General features: G+C 33.8%; 1 protein-coding gene and 1 non-coding gene across 2 annotated transcripts in view; both read right to left on the bottom strand.

Moving 5' to 3' along the window:
• LOC127848238 (uncharacterized) overlaps positions 1-20355 on the bottom strand; it is an 83864-nt gene that overhangs the window by 7994 nt on the left and 55515 nt on the right. The gene's annotated exons all lie outside the window — the stretch shown is intronic.
• Positions 1586-1676, bottom strand: Trnam-cau (transfer RNA methionine (anticodon CAU)). The gene is given in 2 exon segments: positions 1586-1621; positions 1640-1676. It is a non-coding gene; the product is annotated as a tRNA-Met (tRNA).

The following is a 20355-nucleotide window of genomic DNA, read 5'->3' as shown; positions in this document are numbered from 1 at the left end:
TGTATTTCGATATAAAATTGAATTAAAAAAGCAAATACAGCAAACTGACAAATAAGGGTAGCCTATTCAGGCGTTGAGGAACGACTTCCAGACGTGCTGACCGAGAACGGGAAACATTTATGGTTTGATAATTAAATGATTTTTCATGACGTGACACTTTACTATTTCGGTATTTGTTTGAAAGCAAAACTGTGTTAATCGATATTTAATTATGTCTTCCCCTGACGATTAAGTGAACGAGTAAAGACCGTGAAATTCTGACTGGGCCACAATAATTATTATGTGTCTAAGTGTCGTTTGAACGTGCAGAGAGTAGTCCGGAATTCCGTAAATTGAACAGTGCTGCATTCTTTACGCTGAACACAGACCCGGTGATGCAGCCAAATTTCAGGGGATTTCTCTCGACTCAGCCTATAACATATTCGAATGTGTTCATTCGTGCCTGCTGACGTTATGCAGATGTCATTTAATAGGCATAGCTGGGTAAAACAGCTCCGCCGGAAAAGCGCACTATACCCATGTTTAGGTAAGAGACTGGTTGACACAGTGTGAACTACTAGGGTAACAAGTAATGCATCAACAGCAAAGTAAGGGTAAACAGCGCTGTCTTTATGACTACCTAATGCGTAAGTGAAAACTAATGCTCGCATATTTATTTTTTCATTTATTGCCATCAATTATCTTATAGTATATTTTGAATTGTATAGTTTTGTTAAGGGAGTTTTCATCAGGAAATTATAATCTTAGTGTCATAGGTACGGTAGCAGTAGTAGTAATAGTAATACAAATAGAGTATGTTATGTTATATCAGAGCCTTGCTTTTGGGACGGTTTTATTGGCTGATTAATTTGAGGGAGCAAGATAGTATTTGATTGGCTGACTAACTCGTGGCCACGAGTAAGCAAAGTCGGGATCTCGAGATCTCGAAATTCTCTCCTCTTTTGTTTAATGCACCCTTCCTTTATTTTCTGCACCGCTCTTTTTTTAATTGCACTCTATCCTGCAGCTATCCTGTACAATATATAATTAGACTGATGAATATATAAAAAAGACGGATGCAGGGGAACAGGTAATGTTACAAGCTATAAGTAACTGAAACGAAAACACGTATGTATGCTCCAGAGTGAGATAAGTACATCATATGGAAGAAGAAGACTTCGCTTTTCTATGCCCCGTGATTTCCCAAGGGCTTTCGTCGTCATTTGAAGCTACCTTTCGGTAATATTGTTGAGTCTGTTATGGCTCTAGGACTACGCCAATTTATTTTGGAGACCAACTTTTTTGGTTATATTTGCAAAGCGAATGCGTTGCCTGAATATCGGAATTGACAGCACATGTTTCATTCTTACAGGAGTGAGTAAGAGTTTGTATGTTCGGGTATAATAAATCTAGCATCATTTATTAATTAATTTATTATGTAGCTCTTTTGTGTTATGCGAAAATTATTGGACGCTTAATTGTATGAATACATACGTGAATCATAGATACGTTTGTTCGTTTATTATGATATATTCAACTTTTCGTATATATGAAGTTTTGAAAGATTGAAAATAAAGTGTGTATTATACATGAACTAGTAAAAGATTGCCCAGGGTGAGGATCGAACTCACGACCTTCAGATTGCTCTATAGCATGTGATTATGAGACTGACGCGCTACCTACTGCGCTACCTAGGCTTCTGGTGTTAAATTGACCGTTAAGTTTTACAATTGTACAATATTGATTAATCGGCCGTAACATAAATATATTTCTCTGCTTTTAACACTTTTATTATAATCGTTTGGAAAATAAAGCCATGAAACGATTATATATCATTATATAATTGGCTAACACTACGATAAACTAAGCGTTTAAAGTAAAAGCAGTGTTTTAGTACTCGTTGTGATAATAACAATACATGTATAAACCTGTTTACCTGACACAGGTGTGTTCAAAGGATGATCGTTTTATGTCGTCAAAGGGAAGCTACTGTTAAAAATACCAAACTTAACGTATCACAGCGGTTACTCCCCATTTCACCCATGGCGTTAACAGAGCATAATTTTATTACACATAAACTTTACAGTTTCTAATGTTTAACAACATAATAATACAACATACATGAATAAAGTTAGTTGATTTAGCTGAAATGTTATAAAATAGTAATCGATGAACTTTACAGATAATTAAACAAAACTAGTTTTATATCGCATGTTAACAGTGTATCTAGCTGCATATGGAACTTTTTTAATACATGAATGGAATAATAATCAATAAAGTAAAACAGTGATTATAATTTGGAGGAGCATAAAATAAAGCACTTCGAATCCAAACCACACATTATTTAAGAAGCAACGGCACAATTAAGAATTCCACGTATGCTTAGTGTATATGTATAATATATAGCAGTATAAAGGCTGTAATCATTAAAATATAATAAAAATAATAATTTCAAAATAAAACAATATTTATATTTCGAAGGAGCATACACTATACGGTTGAATCACAATCACATATTAATGTATCGGCACTGTTCCGGATTATGCATATCATACTTAATGTGAATGCAATATCTATCAATATTTATATATACAATAAACAAAACATGTATCAATATAAAATATCACATGATGTCATAATGTATTTAATATAACTTTTTATAATGAATGTCCTTATCTCAAAATAGTAATTAACACAGTAAAATCAAGCTCGAATCAAAATCGCAACGTAGTTATTAACGATGAAAAATGAAGTTCCTTTCCTTAGCTCGACATTACAGGGGGTAGCGTAAAATTAACGATTTTCCTATTCGCATTTTTTTTAAACTTCGGATATTAAGCGCAACGAAGCAATTGACAATTCAAAATAAAGTAAAAGTAAATTACCCATCCTGATCGCAACATAGTAATAAGCAACGCTAAATGAAGTACCAATCCTGCGCGAAATTAAGTAATACATAACACAAAATGGAGTATTAATGTTATTAAAGATACACTCGATAACAAATCTATTTATTTAAAAAAATAAGATCTGAGTCCAACCCGTGAAATTTAATTAATTTAGAAGAGCAGTCCACTGCTTCACTGTTTTTCCCAGTTTGATATTACCTGATTGGCGTCGCTCTGGAGAGCGGCGACTAGTATGCAATGCTTATTTTTTCGCTTATGGGGGAGAGTTTTTTTACGGATCAAGATGTTTTAAGAATATCTTGCATAGTGGTGATTTTTTGTGTAAATTAGTGTAAATAAGTACTGCATTTGTGCCTATTACATTAAGCACAACATTTATTGCCAATAACGCAAAGCTAACTGCTTTAATTAATAACTGATCCACAACTGATCACAGGGGAAAGATCACAGGGACTAGGCAAATACGCGAAACTTTCTGGTTTTGTATTAAAACAATACATAATCAAAATATATTTATTTTGTGATTTTTCTAATTTGCTTATTTAGTGGAGAATCAATGTAGTACGATATTTGACGACCTATCGCGCAAGCAAGTTTATTGGAAGGTGTAGTGGTACGAAAACGTACAATGTATTAGTTTATTAATAGACATATAATAACGACCGCTATACACAACTTCACCAATTAGCAGTACATAAATGATGTCAGCCGGAATAGCTCAGTTGGAGGAGCGTTAGACTGAAGTTGTTTACGCAACAATCATCTGAAGGACCCCGGTTCAATCCCGGGTTCCGGCACGAACGGAACAGTTCGGCGGCTGACAATTATTTTCAGTCAGGTTAATAAATATAATAAAGCTTTATTTTATGTAGACATTTTAAAATCCATTTTACTACAATTGGACATTTTTATTAAAATTAATGGATGCCGCGTGGTTACAACGTTAATTAAAATTTCTTACATCACTTAAATATCTTCTTAAAAAAATACACGTGTTATTTATATAAACAAATAAATGCAAATAACACATCTATTATCCATGTATTTTTATGGTTGTCTATCATAGGCCCTAAGTACTATCTCTACCACAAATAGAGCGCGAAGCGCGACACGTATTATTGATTGTAACAATGAGTTGCGATAAAGGAAGCAGCCGCTTGTCAAGGAGGAGCTGTGTCCCAGCAACACGTTTCCCTAGAGTCAAGCACTCCTCGGAGTTTGTTTTAAGAACCACATATAGGGCGCGAAGCGCGACACGTATTACTATCCAGGTGGTATTGACCCTTTAGCATTATCCGACCATTACGTCCATAGTTATCTTCCTAAGAATTTGAGAAATTTTGAAATCGTTGTTCGAAGTCCAAAATTTTCATCCGATTGTTCCCAAACTTGCATGTTTTTTTTTTATCAATGAGGACCCAACCCAAACTCTCTATATGAGCAATATCGGACCATAAGTCCAGAATTATGTCTCTTTGAATTTAAAAATAAAATTGAAAAACGTCTTGGTTAGGTGATTATGTCAACATTTTTTTATCAGATTCTTTCCAAACTTACAGTGTTTTCATATCAATGAGCATTTTTACTTCATTAAAATGAGAAACATCGGGACAATAAGTTCAGAATTGTTTTCTATTAAATTTGACAAAATTAACAATTTCCACTTGTTAAAGATTTCACATCTTTCGTCTGAGTCTTTCCAAACTTGTTAAGTGTTTTATATCAGTATTACTCGGACCCTATTGAAAATGATAAATATCGGAGCAATAAATCTACAATGATCTTTTACTGAATTTCAAAGTATTGTGAAATGCAGCTTCTTTATGCAATTTACAGTTTTCATTCATTTTTACCAAACGTTTACAGTGTTTTTATATCAATGAGTACTCAACCCCTATCGTAAATGAGCAACATAATAATAAGTTTAGAAGTATCTCCCCTCGAAGTTGAGAAACATAAAATTACGCTTACAAGATGAGGCAGATTTTTTAAAACCTACACAGTTCGGTTCCATTAATGAAAACTGCACATGGATGCCAGTAATAAAAAGGAAACCAATGTAAATAAAATGAACTATGAAATATTTGGGGGTTACAACACAAAAACATAGATAATGGTTATTTGGGGGTTATAACACAACATCATAAATAATGGTTATTTGTGGGTTATAACACAAAAATATAGATAATTGTTAAACCAGTATCTTTTTCTATTTTGTTTAAAATAATCGGCCAATATATTAATATTTACAGTAGAACAAAAATCGTTCCATGTAACTTCATTGAGTGCCTTTTACACTGAAATTCCCGACGCCATTTGATGCTTTGCATCAATACGTATCGCGTACATTGCTGTAATGCAAACTTGACGGAATGAACTGATTCATCTATGGCCTCGTGTTTCCCTTTCGGACATTGTCGAATGAAGGGCGATGTTAAATATATCGTAAAACTGATTCATCAATTACCTCGCGTTTCGTCGTTTGATAATACTGCGAATTAATAAAACACCATCCCAGCCATGTAAAGGAAACAGAGCGAATCCGAAAACTCATCACTTTTGACCTTAAATTGTTACATTGGCCTATCGCCAAGCCGCATAAATGTCTTATTAAATATGTTTACTGACAAATATATAACGTTTTTAATAGCCTTAACTCTTTGTAATAGCTAGAAAAAGTTGAATAAAAGGTGTTGTCAGCCCCGAAATTCGAATCTGAATCTACTGTTGGCAGAAGACAATCCGCTACCACTTCGCCACGCAGCCTTGCTATTTGTCGGAAGAAGCATAATCGCTTTGCTTTTAATGAATGTAGAAGAAAGTAATAATGTTGACTGATTTTAATTTAGATAACTTAAGTGGTTCGATAACGGATTCAGATTTTATGTATTTTTAATTAAACCTCATTACCATAATGGTTTTTCATTTTTTTGTTGTTGTCCTATAAATTTTTATTCATTATTTTCATGTCACAACATAATTGTGTAGAAGTACCGAACTGTTCTAATTTAATATGTCCAGCTGGTTTATGTAATTTCTTAAATAAAACTTTCCTACTCATTAACTTTATCATGTCATCCTTCTAAAAGTGTTCGTATCATTTCAGTAAATTATTAAGGTAAGCCTTCTTGTTGACACAATATATCTTTTTATCCTGCCCCATGCCTTTAAATCAGCCTGATAACCAGGTTACCTGATAACCCAAAAGTTATTAGGCTAGTTGACCACGTGACCTCCAATATCCGTCAGTCCCGCTCCGATTACGGACTACTTTTTTTCTATTAATAAAATACCAAATACATGTTAAGAACTGCTTGTTTAAACATGTATTAATTGTTTTGTTTTGTGTGGATTTGGTTTTTGTTGACCGAGAGTGTATAAATAAGACATTCAACAAAGCAAAACATTGTGTTAAATAGGGATCTTTTCACGTTTTGTTAAATTGACAAAATTGAAAAAAGTTGTTTCAGATTCGCAAAATTTCGTTTTAGTTATGATATTTGTGAGGAAACAGTAATACTGAACATTTACCAATATATACATTATATGCATCTTTTGACGATTTAAAAACCTGAAAATTATAAAGCGTGGCAACGCGAAACGATTGAATAATTTGGAGAGTTCTGTTGTTGTCGTTTAATTTTGTGAAACTACGAAGATTGCCTATATAAAGTATAAAATACGTCTTTCATACATACTTGGCAGTATGGCCGAGCGGTCTAATTGGTTTTTACTCATGGACATCGGGGGTCACTGGTTCGAGGCCTAATGCGGTCTACTTTTTTCCTTTTATAAATTTTATTCTTAATTTTTTACAGGAGCTTTTTCGATCCAATGTTTACATTTATCAATATAAAGCATTTAATGACAAACTTTAAAACATGCCAAAATCTGTGAAAAGGCCCCTTTAAATAGTACTATGTGTAACATGCTGTTTATCAGGCGCTTAATTACTATGATCGCTGTAACCACTGTACATATCGTCTGCTGTACATAGCCAGTTGACATTAGTTTTAACTGTATTTAATTTATGTGACATGATAAATAAAATAATAGATTGGTGACGTGGATAGAGAATGGTTATCTGGCTCGTCGGAGGATCTTATCTTCGGCTCACCTGATAAATTCCTCCGCCTTGCCAGATAACCTTTCTCTATCCACGTCATCAACCTGTTATTCTTTATTTATGCTGTCACATGCCATTAAATCAGCCTGATAACAAGGTAACCTAATAACCCAAAAGTTATTAGGCGAGTTGACCACGTGTCCTCGAATATCCGTCAGTCGCGCTGTTTCACTGTGAAATGACGTCATTTTTTTGACGAAATGACGCCATTATACCGGCGAAATTTTATGGAACGCCTAGTCTGTCTCCAGTTTACTATTGATATATCGAAGGTTTTATTGAAATGATGTGAGTTTAAATCATATGTATGTGTTTATAATAGAATGCTGTGTGCTTGCCATATTATGCTGTGTGTTTATGATGATATGCTGTGTGTTTGTGATGGTATTTGGTGTGTTTGTGATGATATGATATGTGTTTACCATAGTCTGCTGTGTGTCTGTAATGGTTTGTTGTGTGTTTGTCAATGCATGCTGTGTGTTTGAAATGGTACGTTGTGTGTTTGCGATGGCACGCTGTGTGTTTGTGATGGTATGCTGTCCATGTTATTAAGATGATTTGGGTTTAAATCATATAATAGATGCTAATAATTTTATGATATGTGCTTGCCATAGTATGTTAAGTGTATGTGATTGTATTTTGTGTGTCTGTGATGGTATAATGTGTGCTGTTCATGGTATGCTGTGTTTTGACATGGTATGCTAGATGTTTGTCATTATATGCTGTGTGTTTGTCATGGTATGCTGTGTTTTCGTCATATTATGCTGTGTGTTTGCTGTACTATCATGTGGGTTTGTCTAACATGATGTCATTTTCATTCGCTGTGATGTAAGTTGGCGTTATTTTCATTTGGAACACTCGGTTCTTGTCAAAGAACTAATGGTTACGTCATACGTATATCCGTCGATCCGTTCGACCGTATTTCCGTCCGTCCGTGCGTCTGCCTCTTTGTCTGTGTTTCTGTCTGTGTGTCTGTATGTCTGTTTATCTGTTTGTGTGTCTCTCTGTCCGTCTGTCTTTTGTCTGTCTGTCGGGGTGTCTGTCTTTCTCTCTGTTCCTCCGGACGTACGTCCGTCCGTGTGTCCTTATTTCCGTGTTTTCGTCTGTCCGTGAGTCTCGTCAGTTTGTCTGTCTGTTTTTGTCTGTCCGTCCGTCATTCTGTATGTCCGTATGCCCATTAGTACGTGTGTCCGTCCGTGTGTCCTCATTTCCGACCGTCCGTGCATCTGTCTTTCCGTCTGCATGTCCTCCCAGTGTCCGTATATCTGTCTGTCTGTCGTATATACGGACATACAGTTAGAAGGACGAATATACGCATTGACATACGGAAAAAAGGACCAACGGACTGAAGGAGGGACGAACGGAGGGACGGGCGGACAGACATACAGACAGACATACAGACAGACAGACAGGCAACAGACAGACAGACAGATGCACGGACGGACGGACGGAAATACGGACGAACGAACCGACGGACATACGTATTACGTAACCATAAGATATTTGACAAGAACCGAATGTTTCGAATGAAAATAACGCCAACTTACATCATAGCGAATGAAAAGGACATCATGTTAGATAAAGCCACAGGATAGTACAACAAACACACAGAATACCATGCTAAACACCTAGTATACCATGATAAACACACATCATACCATGACGAAAACACAGCATACCATCACAAACACACAGCATACAATCACAAGCACATATCATACCATCACATACACACACCATACTAGTTCAAGCACACATCATAGTTTTATAAGCACATATCATATGATTTGAACCCACATCATTTCAATGACACTCACAGCATACCATCATAAACACACAGCGTATCATCACAAACACACAGCATACCATTTAAAACACATAGAATGACATGACGAACAAACACGATACCATGATGTGCACACAGCAAACTATGGTGAAAACACAGCATATCATCAAAACACACAGCATATCATCACACACACACAGCATACCATCACAAACACACAGCATACCATCACAAACACACAGCATAATATGGCAAGCACACATCATACTATTATAAACACATACAATATTATTTAAACCCAAATCATTTCAATATAAACTTCGATATATTAATAGTCAACAGGAGACAGACTAGGCGTTCCATAAAATTATCCGGTTAAACTATTTTACAATGTAAATGAATGGTGAAAAGGCATAAAATAAAACGAAAATTTGTTGGACTCGTTGAAATGACATAAATGACATGCTAAATAGAATAACAGGTTGGTGACGCGGATGGAGAATGGTTATCTGGCTCGTCGGAGGATCTTATCGGGTGAGCATGATAAACTCCTCCGCCTTGCCATTTAACCATTTTCCATCCACTTCACCAACCTATTATTCACTATGTACATTGTACAACGTAACCTGTGAAACATAATAAAGACTTGTCGTTCACAAGTATATTTAAGGCCTAAACAAATCTAAGTAGCGCGACTAAACAATCGACCGCGATATCAGAATATGAACACATTGATTTCGCAATGCGTTGCTTAACAACCGTTTTCTATTTCTGTGGATCTAGCGTTATATATTAAATGTAGGTTTTTCTGCAACATAATTGCTAATTAAAAGATTAAAAGCAGTAAATGTGTGGTTTAGTGCACATTCTTTAAACCGGATATTGTATGGAATAATATGGATGGCTGGTATTGAAAATTAACACAATGCTATTATTTTAATTCTCTGGAACAAAAATTACAGTTTCCAAAATGCTTGAAATGGATTATTATCTTCTAGAAGACAAATTTGCTGAACGTCATTGATCTGTTTATAATATGTTTCGAATGATGCTGTACACAAATTCAAACAATGCTTGAACATAATGAAACAGTTAATACAGCTGAAACTTTCTTAACTTTTACGAACGTCAGTTCTTCGGCCATCATGTTTCCAAGTGATCTTACGTTTGCAATAGCAAACGCAGTGCCGCTCTTGATAAACACGGTAGCGTTCTACGCCGTTCACCGAGCAAAGCGCACGCCGAGACTATGCAGGTTTCATTCGCGATTCCTAATATTTTGACATGTGCTGACATCGATGTGTTTCATGATTGAACACAGTTTATACAATGCTACATACATAAGCTTATTTCAGGCGGCAACTGAAATATTAATTCCGGTCAAATTGATAACATTGGCCCTTATGAGTCTAGACCGCCTTATTCTGTTTGCCGACAATAGGATCTACATCCGCTGTATAACATACAGCAGGGCAAGAAATGTATCTCTCTTCATTTGAATCATGTTCGTTTCGTATATTTCTACCATCAACAGTTATTTCTGTGACCCCCTTTCCTACGAATGGTCGGATTCTTGTATTTCGCACTTGATGTACCAAACCGGCGCCATTTGGTTTATTGTGATTGGTGTTTCATACACAGCTTACATATTTATAATGTTCAGAATTAAAACAATGAGAATAATAAACGGCGGACCAGGCCGAGCTCAAGAACTGTTAGGAAGTCGAAGATCAGGGCGATCAACTGCGTTAGTTTGGTCTTACATAATATCAATTACACTGTTTTATAATGCTGGTGGTCATAGTTTTTGTGATCAGATCTGTTACAAACAATCATATTCAAGCAAACCTCATTGTCAACTTGTTTTATTTGATCAACGCCTCAATTGATCCGTGCTTGTACGTGTTCTGATTCCGACAATGCAAGATGAAGGTTCTACAAAGGATCTCCATTTATATGCCGAGGTTGAAACCACGTGTAGAAAGAATGCGGATAGAAATATTTAATATAGTAACATATGAACCTGCTCAACAAGATTGAATCATTTGCCATTATGTGAATAGATGTTGTATATGACGAAATAATTTCATGCATTTAAAAAACTTAGCTGTAAAGTAATAAAAAAAAATTCCCGATGAGAAAACGCATGTTCTTGTTATCCTCAATCTACAATTGCAGAAAGCGAAGATAAATTTCATTGACTTATTATAAAAGGCAATAGCAACATGAATTAAACCTTCGAGGCAAGAAATTATTCATGTGTGAGAAAATGTTATATTAATGTTCTGTTTGTAATGTTATAAAAACGAAATGTGTATAAATGTATAAACCTCGTTAAGTCGTAAATATTGAGATATTGTAATATAAAAAGTTCAACAGTTTTCTGTTCCGCCATTGTCTTCGCGTATTGATAGAACATAGACGTACATAAAAACTAGATTACCATTAAAATGCAAATCAGGAAAGTGTGCCAGATTTTTGTAATTCTGAAGTATATGATTTGTGTGTAAATAATGATTTTAAATTAGATAATTCTGCATTTTCTGAACTCGACATACCTTTATCTTTTAAAGAAGTTAACAATGCAATAAAACACATAAAATGAAATAAATCGCTTGGTAGTGATTACATTTTGAACGAACAATTAATTGAATGCATCGGTAATTTATCTTTGTGAGACTTGTTTAACGGTATTTTTATATCGGGCATTTTTGTCGATAAATGGACATAATGGGTCATAATTCCTTTGCAAAAACGGTGCTGTAAATGATGTTAAGAACTGAAGAGGGACCACTTGAGTTATATGCTTTTTTGCTACGATTTTTAACAAGAGCATTGTAATTTTTTGCAACGAAAACACTATTATTTCGGATGCGCAATTCGGATTTAGAAAAAGTGTTGATGCTATTTTTGTATCAATGTCTATTGTGTACAATTATTTAAATAACAATAAACGTTTATTTGTAAAATACGTCGATATTTTACATTTTTAAATAGTTTATACCGCAATGCATTATGGATGAAACATTTTAAATCTGACATTCAACGCAAATTGCTTAGAATAGTGAAGGATATGTATGCAAATATTAAGTCACGTGGTATGCGGTTGGACAGAGGCATAGGCAGGTAATGTTGTCGATGGTGTTTTCTGTATTTGTTGAAGACCTTGAACTTAAGCTACCAGATAACATTAACTCTGTTTTGAATATAGATGATATTGTGTTTATTTTATTATTATTTGCTGATGACATGGCTATTTTAGGCACGTCACCAGCTGAAATTCAAGCACATTAAGATAACTTATATTTATATCGCAATTCTTTGGTGACTTACTGTTAACACGACAAAAAATGGCGTTTTAGAAGAGGGGTGGATTTAAATAAAATAACAATTTGGCATTCAATGGTAATGTCATTGAAGTGGTTGATAACTTTACCTATTTAGGAACGGTGTTGAAATATTCGGCAATTTTTTAATTAAACCAGGAACATGTGGTCGGTAAAGCCATTAAGGTAATTAGTACATCATTGTTTAAATCAAATGATTTTGACATAAAACCAGCAATGGTGTGTGAATTGTTTGACTCTTTTGTATGCTCTATAGTAAATTATGTTTCCGAAGTATGGGGTTTCACAAGGTCAGATGATATTGAGCGCATTCATTAAAAGTTTGCAAAAGATTGCTATAGGTAAAGATAAATACATGTAATGTTACTTTTTATGGTGACTAAGATAGATATCCATTGTATATAAACAGGTTTGTGAAAATTCATATATATTGGTTCAAAATTATTTTCAATAAAACTATCGTGATGCAAATAGTTTATAAACTAGCTTTTAACGAGTGTAATTAAAGTTATACAAATCTGGATTCAAATGTCAAGCAAATCATAAATAAATTTGGATTTGGTTATGTATTGGAAATCCAAACGTTGTGCAAGTTAATGGTTTTATTAGCAAGTTTAAATGTAGATGGGTTGAATGCTTAAAAAAAGAATGGCATGTTTATATGAATAATAATCCAGTATTAGATATGTATAAACTTTTCAAAACCTCTTTGAGCTACGAATAATATTTAGATTTACATGTACTTCCTAGACGACTGTGCTTATTTGTTTGTAATATTAAGTGTCTCTGTACACCCGTTGAAAATTCATACAGGCAGATACGCTCACAATAACTTTCCACGAAATGAACTTTATTGTCATCCGAAATGACTCAGGTTATACGGTTCAAAAGGCCATAGGTTAACGGCGTTACGCTGTTAGAACAGGCAATGGTATTACAATCATACCAATTTATTTTGGGTGAGCCTCTTAAATAGATAACCTGGCTCAAATATCTTTAAATAAACAGTTAGATAAATGAAGAAAACGGCTTAAGCTACGGTATCACGATCTTCTCGATTATTTATTTAAAATAATGAAAGAAACACAATTTTTTAGGTATTGAACTCAATACATAATTGAAATATTGGTAATAAATATTTATTTTATTCAATGAATTTGGAACATTTTAGGATTAAGTATAATACATACTGAAGTGAATCTTCAAAGCACTAGGGATTTGTTTGTAGATAAATTATATTTAAGTGTTCAATACCACAAATAGTAACAAACCAGACTGACTCATTTATTCATTATTTATTTATTTTATTTATCTATAATTTTATTTACTTGTTTATCTACTTATTTATTTAGATATTCATTCATTAATTCATCCGTCAATCCGTCCGTTTATGCCTTTCTGCGTTTGTGCATTCGTGCGTTTGTTGATTGGTTTGTTGGTTCGTTCGTTCGTGTTTTGGTTTGTTCTTTGGTTTGTTTGTTTGTTCGTGTGTTTGTAAGGTCGTTTATTTTTATATTTTTGGCTATTTTGTTTGTTCGTTTGTTCATTCATTCATTCATTCATTCATTCATTCATTCATTCATTCATTCATTCATTCATTCATTCATTCATTCATTCATTCATTCATTCATTCATTCATTCATTCATTTAGTTCTCCATTCATTCATTCATTCATTCATTCATTCATTCATTCATTCATTCATTCATTCATTCATTCATTCATTCATTCATTCATTTATTCATTCATTCATTCATTCATTCATTCATTCATTCATTCATTCATTCATTCATGCATGCATTCATTTATGCATCCATCCATTTATCCATCCATCCATCAATCCATCAATCCATCCATCAAATTAATTAATTAATTAATTAATTTATTTTGTGTTGAACTTTCAACCGCTTTTTCAATTGATTAAACATATTAGTTTCTTTTTAAATATACGCGTGTAAAGAAAAGTACAAAATAAAATATAAGTATAAAAAACGTTCCAAATTGAAATACCATCAATAACTAAACATACATATTTAGTAGAAACGCGCTAAAACCATCCTGGTCATTCATAAGATGCTTAATAAATATTCAATTGATACAATTATTTGCCATAATGTATGTCAATGTGCATGTGTGTACATACAAAACTTATTCTTATGTAAAAGCCTTCAGGGAAATATCATAGGTAAAGTACCATGGGTGCTTTTCACAGTAAAATACAAGTTGAAACTCTCAAAGACGAGAACATATTTCAGGGCACGTTATGAAATAAATTTATAATTTATTCGTACATTTGGTTTCTATTTCAGAACATAGTACATGTGAAATATAAATTCGCTAGCGAAACATCTAAGGGGAAAAAGACGCAAGTATATCATATTCCTTTATAAAATACGGTTTTTAGTCTGAACTTATCTGTTGACCTTTAAGTAACATATTGATTGCTTCCATGTGATGCGCAATAATTGATTTATTATTTACTTAATTGTATTTGTTGTCCTCAGTTAACTCGAGGTGTTGCTGTTTTACTCTTCCAAACAAATACTCTTCGACTTTAATGTCATTTATACTCTACAATTTATAAGTCAACGGCGCTAGTTTCAGACTATTACAACGAAAATCAAAATTGAATTATATTTGTTTTTGCCTATGCTTTCAAAACAAAAATGTTACGATAACACAGCGGAAGTCTATACTGTGCATTAGCAATGGTGATCCCTATCTTTTCCTTTTAAGTGTAAAGTTATCTCATATATCAGACATCGGCTTGTTCCCTAATAACTAAGTCTGACTTAAATTTTCTGTCGTAAAGTATTGTGGTTAAATTTTTCATTTAGAAAATGCAATGAGTTATAAATGTGTGATTAGAATGTGTGGAAAGACAAATGCGTATTAATGAAATACTTAAATGCCATAAAGTTCAATAGTTAAAAACATATATATGTTACATACATATTATGCCATGTGAGGACGCATATAATAGGACGTAATGTAGTATAAATTATATGTACGCACATAAGTGCGCAGTTTGAATATGCGTTTATACTTGATATTTTCTACGGTAGTTTTTTTCTGCAAATACCGTAATAAGTGTATAAATGAGCACGGGAAATGCGAAATGTGCTTTTTATTGATTAATAAATTGTATCAGCATGGCTTCAAAGTGTGAAACGTAAATATGTAATACACTAAATAAAACATTTAATGTGGCTGCTTAGCGACTTGAAACTGATAAAAATATACAATCTTTGTAGAAACCTTTCATTTCGACCTTTATTTTCACAATCGGGATATACGCCGAGTATCTTGAAAAAGCTATTTCTTGCTACCATTATCGTAGTTTCATAAAACATGAATGCACACATGTATTAGAGTCAAGTGCTTAGGTATATTAACAACTCTTTTAACAATTTATGTTATTTCATATTAAGGGGCCTTTTCACAGATTTTGGCATTTTTTAACTTATTCATTAAATGCTTTATATCGATAAATGTAAACATTGGATCGTAAAAGCTCCATTAAAAAATCAAGAATAAAATTAAAAAAAGGAAAAGAACATTGCCCGGATCAGGTTACGAACCAGTGACCCCTGGAGTCCTGCCAGAGTCCTGAAGTAAAAACGCTTTATCCTACTGAGCTATTCCGCCGAGTACATATACGTGAAGTATTTTATACGTTATATAAGCAATCTTCGTAGTTTCACAAAATTTAACGACAAAAACAGAACTCTCCAAATTATTCAATCGTTTTGCGTTGCAACGCTTTATAATTTTTAGGTTTTAAAATCGTCAAAAGATGCATATAATGGCTATATTAGACCATGGTAAATGTTCAGTATTACTGTTTCCTCACAAATATCATAACTAAAACGAAAATTTGCGAATCTGAAACAACTTTTTTCAATTTTGTCAATTTACCAAAGCGTGAAAAGATCCCTTTAAGTCAGACTTGATTTAATTACTATAATTTTAATAAAAAATCTAACAAAGAAAGGGTCAAACAAATAAGATGTGTCATTTGTTTTCTCATTCTTGTTTCGTGTAACTATAGAAGTAACAATTATCACCATTATTAAAAGCGACTTTATCACATTTAGGATCTAATTAACAGGAAATTGTAGCATGAAACACCGACATCAATTACACTGTTGGTGTGAGATGTCATAAAGTACCCAAATGCACCCTTCCTGCTGTTACGTGACGATAATATCAATCGATTTTCAAAACTTCATTCAACATTCGTTCGATTGAAACGTGGTCGAATTAACATAACATAACATTAACATAATGTGCATCTAATATAATGTACACATAATTATCAAAATAGAAATAAAATCAATAAAAAATAAAATTAAAATGATGTTGTTGATGATGATGATGATGATGATGATGATGATGATGATGATGATGATGATGATGATGATGATGATGATGATGATGATGATGATGATGATGATGATGATGTTTTCATAATAACATGGTTTATATATACTCACATAGCACGAACGAACGAACGAACCAAAGAACGAACCAAACAACGAACCTTTTTAATGATTTAGATTAATAATAATCTGTTAATGAACCGCTTTTTTATATTTCTCTTAGTCAAGAGGGTTATTTCGCGAATATTATTTGAATATATGACAATTATTTAGAAAATTGTCATTTAACCAAACTGTGAACAAGTCCCTTTTAATGAATGTAGAATAATGTAATAATGTTGAATAATTTCTATTTAGATACGGATGGAGTTTTGACTGTAATTAAACTTTATTAACAAAATGAATATTAATTTTTATTTTTGTGTCGTTGTTTTAAATATAAATTTTGATGTATATTTTTTTCGCAAAACAAAACTGTGTACAATTTAGACCAAACATTTTATAATTTGCTACATATAACTGTTTTAGATAATTTGTTAAATAAAACTTTCTTACTCGTAATCTTTATCATGACATCCTTCTATAAGTGTTCGTATCATTTCAGTAGCTGATTGAACTCATAGGATCGACCCCCCTCCCCTCAAAATATTTTTATATTTTTTTTTCCTAATTAATTACATATGGTTCATAAAAATGTGAAATATATAATTAAGGTTATCCCACCTGTTGTCACAATCTGTGTTTATTGTATAACGTTGCCTGTGAAACATAATTAAGACTTGTGTTCTGTTCATAATAATATTTATCGCCGAAAAAAATCGGAGAAAACAAAAAACAACAACAGTTATTTCTGTGACCGACCCCTTTTCCTAGGAATGGTCGGATTCTTGTATTACGCACTTGATGTACCACGCCGGCGCTATTTGGTTTATTGTGATTGGTGTTTCATACACAGCTTACATATTTATAATAATACTAATAATAATAATAATAATAATAATAATAATAATAATAATATTTATTATTATTAAGAAATAATTTTATTTGTGTTCAACTCAACATTTATAATGGTTATTTATTCACCGTTTGATATGAAATGAATATACTGTGTTTTTATCTGTCGACGCCGATTGATGTTGATATTATAAGTGTATTATGTTATGATTATAAAATGAAATTTTTATTTGCTGTTTGCTCTGTTATTTGCATATATTTAGTTGAGTATGAATACTCAATTCAGCGTGTACATAAACACACAACACTCTCACGAGTAATTTATTATTATCTTTATTTACGGAATTTTTTCACGCATGTATAAATGTTTTACATTGATCACGATGAGCTGTTATATGCTTAAGTGAATAAAATATTTGTTCTGTTCTGTTCTGTTTATTAAAACCATGAGAAAAATAAACGACGAACCAGGCCGAGTTTAAAAACTGTTAGGAAGATCTGGGCGATCAACTGTGTTAGATTTGTCTGACAATATATCAATAACACTGTCAATAGTGCTAGTGGTCATTAATTTGTGATTATATATATTACAAAAAAATCGTATTCAAGCGAAGATCTTTGCTAACCTCTTTCATTTGAGCAACGCCTCGGCTGACCCGTGCTTGTACGTGTTCTGGTTCCGACAATCCAAGATGGAGGTTCTACAACTGATCCCCATCTGTATGCCGAGGTTTAAAACACGTGTTGACAGAATGCGGATATACATATTTAACATATGAGCCTTCTCAACAAAATTGAATTATCTGCCAGTATGTGCATCAATGAAAGAATTTCATAAATTTAAAATAAAACTTAGCTGAAAAGTTATATATAAAAAATTCGCGATGAGAAAACGCGAGTATGCATTTCAAAGACCTATTAAAAAGTCCAGTACTACATGACTGGAACCTTCAATACAATAAATTATTTATGTGTGAGCAAATGCAATACATGTATTAAGATTGGACGGTTGATTACAAGATACTGTTCTGTTATGTATCTTCCGAAACCGTTATTCTTGAGATACCGTTACGTCACATATATTACAAAAATAACAGCACGTGCGAAATTTGAATTGTCCGAAAACTACGTCATTTTTGTTGGACCTCGTCTTTCTAAGAAAATACAGAAGAAAAGATGCGTCATAAGCAGGTATAATGCTGAAAATAATCATATTTATACTTAATTATAACAAACAATATGTAAATCAGTACCCTTTGAACCAAATTTACTTTAAAATCCGATTTGGAATTATGTTGTCGTTTGTTTACACAGAAGGGAAGTAACTAACAAAATAGGGCAGTATTTTTAGGCGCTTATAAGTATAGGTAATGTCAGGAAGTCTACGCTAAGTCATGTTCACTTATGTGCATAAAAATCAATTAAAATCCAATTTAAAAATTTAAACCTTTTATTGGTTGCACTGAAATATCACTGAAATCCGTTTCCTTGAGGTGTTGTCAAATCATTTCCGGGTATTACCGGCACATAGTGCAGATCTAATGAAAAAACATATTGTGTTATGTCTGAGCCACGAATGGCAATTTAAGTAAAATAGTTTCACATTATTTCAACTGAATTGTGTGCTAGAAAAAAAACTGTCGAGTCCGTGTCATTCAGCGAACCAGATTGTTGAGTTTATGAGCAGATATTTATAACTTCATTTAGAGGGGATCGAACAACGAATCTATTGATTGAAAATTCAGCATGCGCCATACGAGCTTCTAATGAAACACATCTAAGAATTTAGGTAGCATTAATTTTGCCTTTCAGCCCTTCCCCCAAAAGTACAATGCTGGAAAACGAAAGTACAATCCAGAAAGCCTGCTTCTTGCTTACAATGCAGTTAAAGAAAAGGGTGTAACAATTAAAACTGCTACGCGCAATTTCGGAGTTCCGACTCAGACATTGAGGGATCGCGTAAAGGGTCTTGTAAACGCAGAGAATCCGAATGAACGATGGAGAGCTATGACCCAAGAAGAAAAAAATCCGAATTGAGCGCATCACAACGTTGTCCCAGTTAGGGTATGGTATAACGAATGCCAAACTTAAACAGTTGGCCGGCGAATTGCTTCACGAACCGGATAACACACTAATGAGCAACACCTGGCTATACGGATTTAGAAAAAGGTGGGACGACAGAATAGTTTCATTGAAGCCGAGAGCATAAGACAACAACCGCGCCAAGTCAACAACCCCAGAAGCGTTAGAGCAGTATTTCAAGAATTCAGAAATTTCCCTTCAGAAACACAATCTCCTTGACAAGCCACATCTTATATTCAACATTGACGACACTGGAATTCAGCCTGAACACAGACCACCCAATGTTATCGCTCTCGTCGGCAGCAAACCACAGGTCATAACATCTCCCAGATCCACAACAACAACCGTTATCGCATGCGCTAATGCCTCAGGAAACTCATTCCCTCCTTATTTTGTTTTCAAAGGCAAAAGATTTAATCCCGAATTGATGAAAGGTACGTCTCCGGGAGCCAGGGGGGGTCATGTCAGACTCCGGATGGTTTAACGGTGACGTATTTCTGGAGTACCTGAAGACGCACTTCCTTGAACACGTACCTGCCCGTGGACCGCAGCTGTCAGTTCTTGTTATCTACGACGTCCGCGCATCAAACGTGAACCAAGAGGTGATTGATTGGGCAAGCAAAAATCGGGTGGTTTTGTTTGTGCTACCATCCCACGCATCTCATGTGCTCCAACCCTTGGATGTTGGTATCTTTGGGGCTTTTAAATCATACTCTTGCATGAATGCTCACATGGGGCAGAAAATAACTCGTTTTGACATGGCAAAGTTAGCATGTAAGGCATACCTGAAAG

Source organism: Dreissena polymorpha, chromosome 10 (assembly GCF_020536995.1).
Source record: "Dreissena polymorpha isolate Duluth1 chromosome 10, UMN_Dpol_1.0, whole genome shotgun sequence".
NCBI lineage: Eukaryota > Metazoa > Mollusca > Bivalvia > Myida > Dreissenidae > Dreissena > Dreissena polymorpha.
The sequence above is the reverse complement of the archived record's forward strand: the minus strand, read 5'-3'. Positions and strand labels throughout refer to the sequence as shown.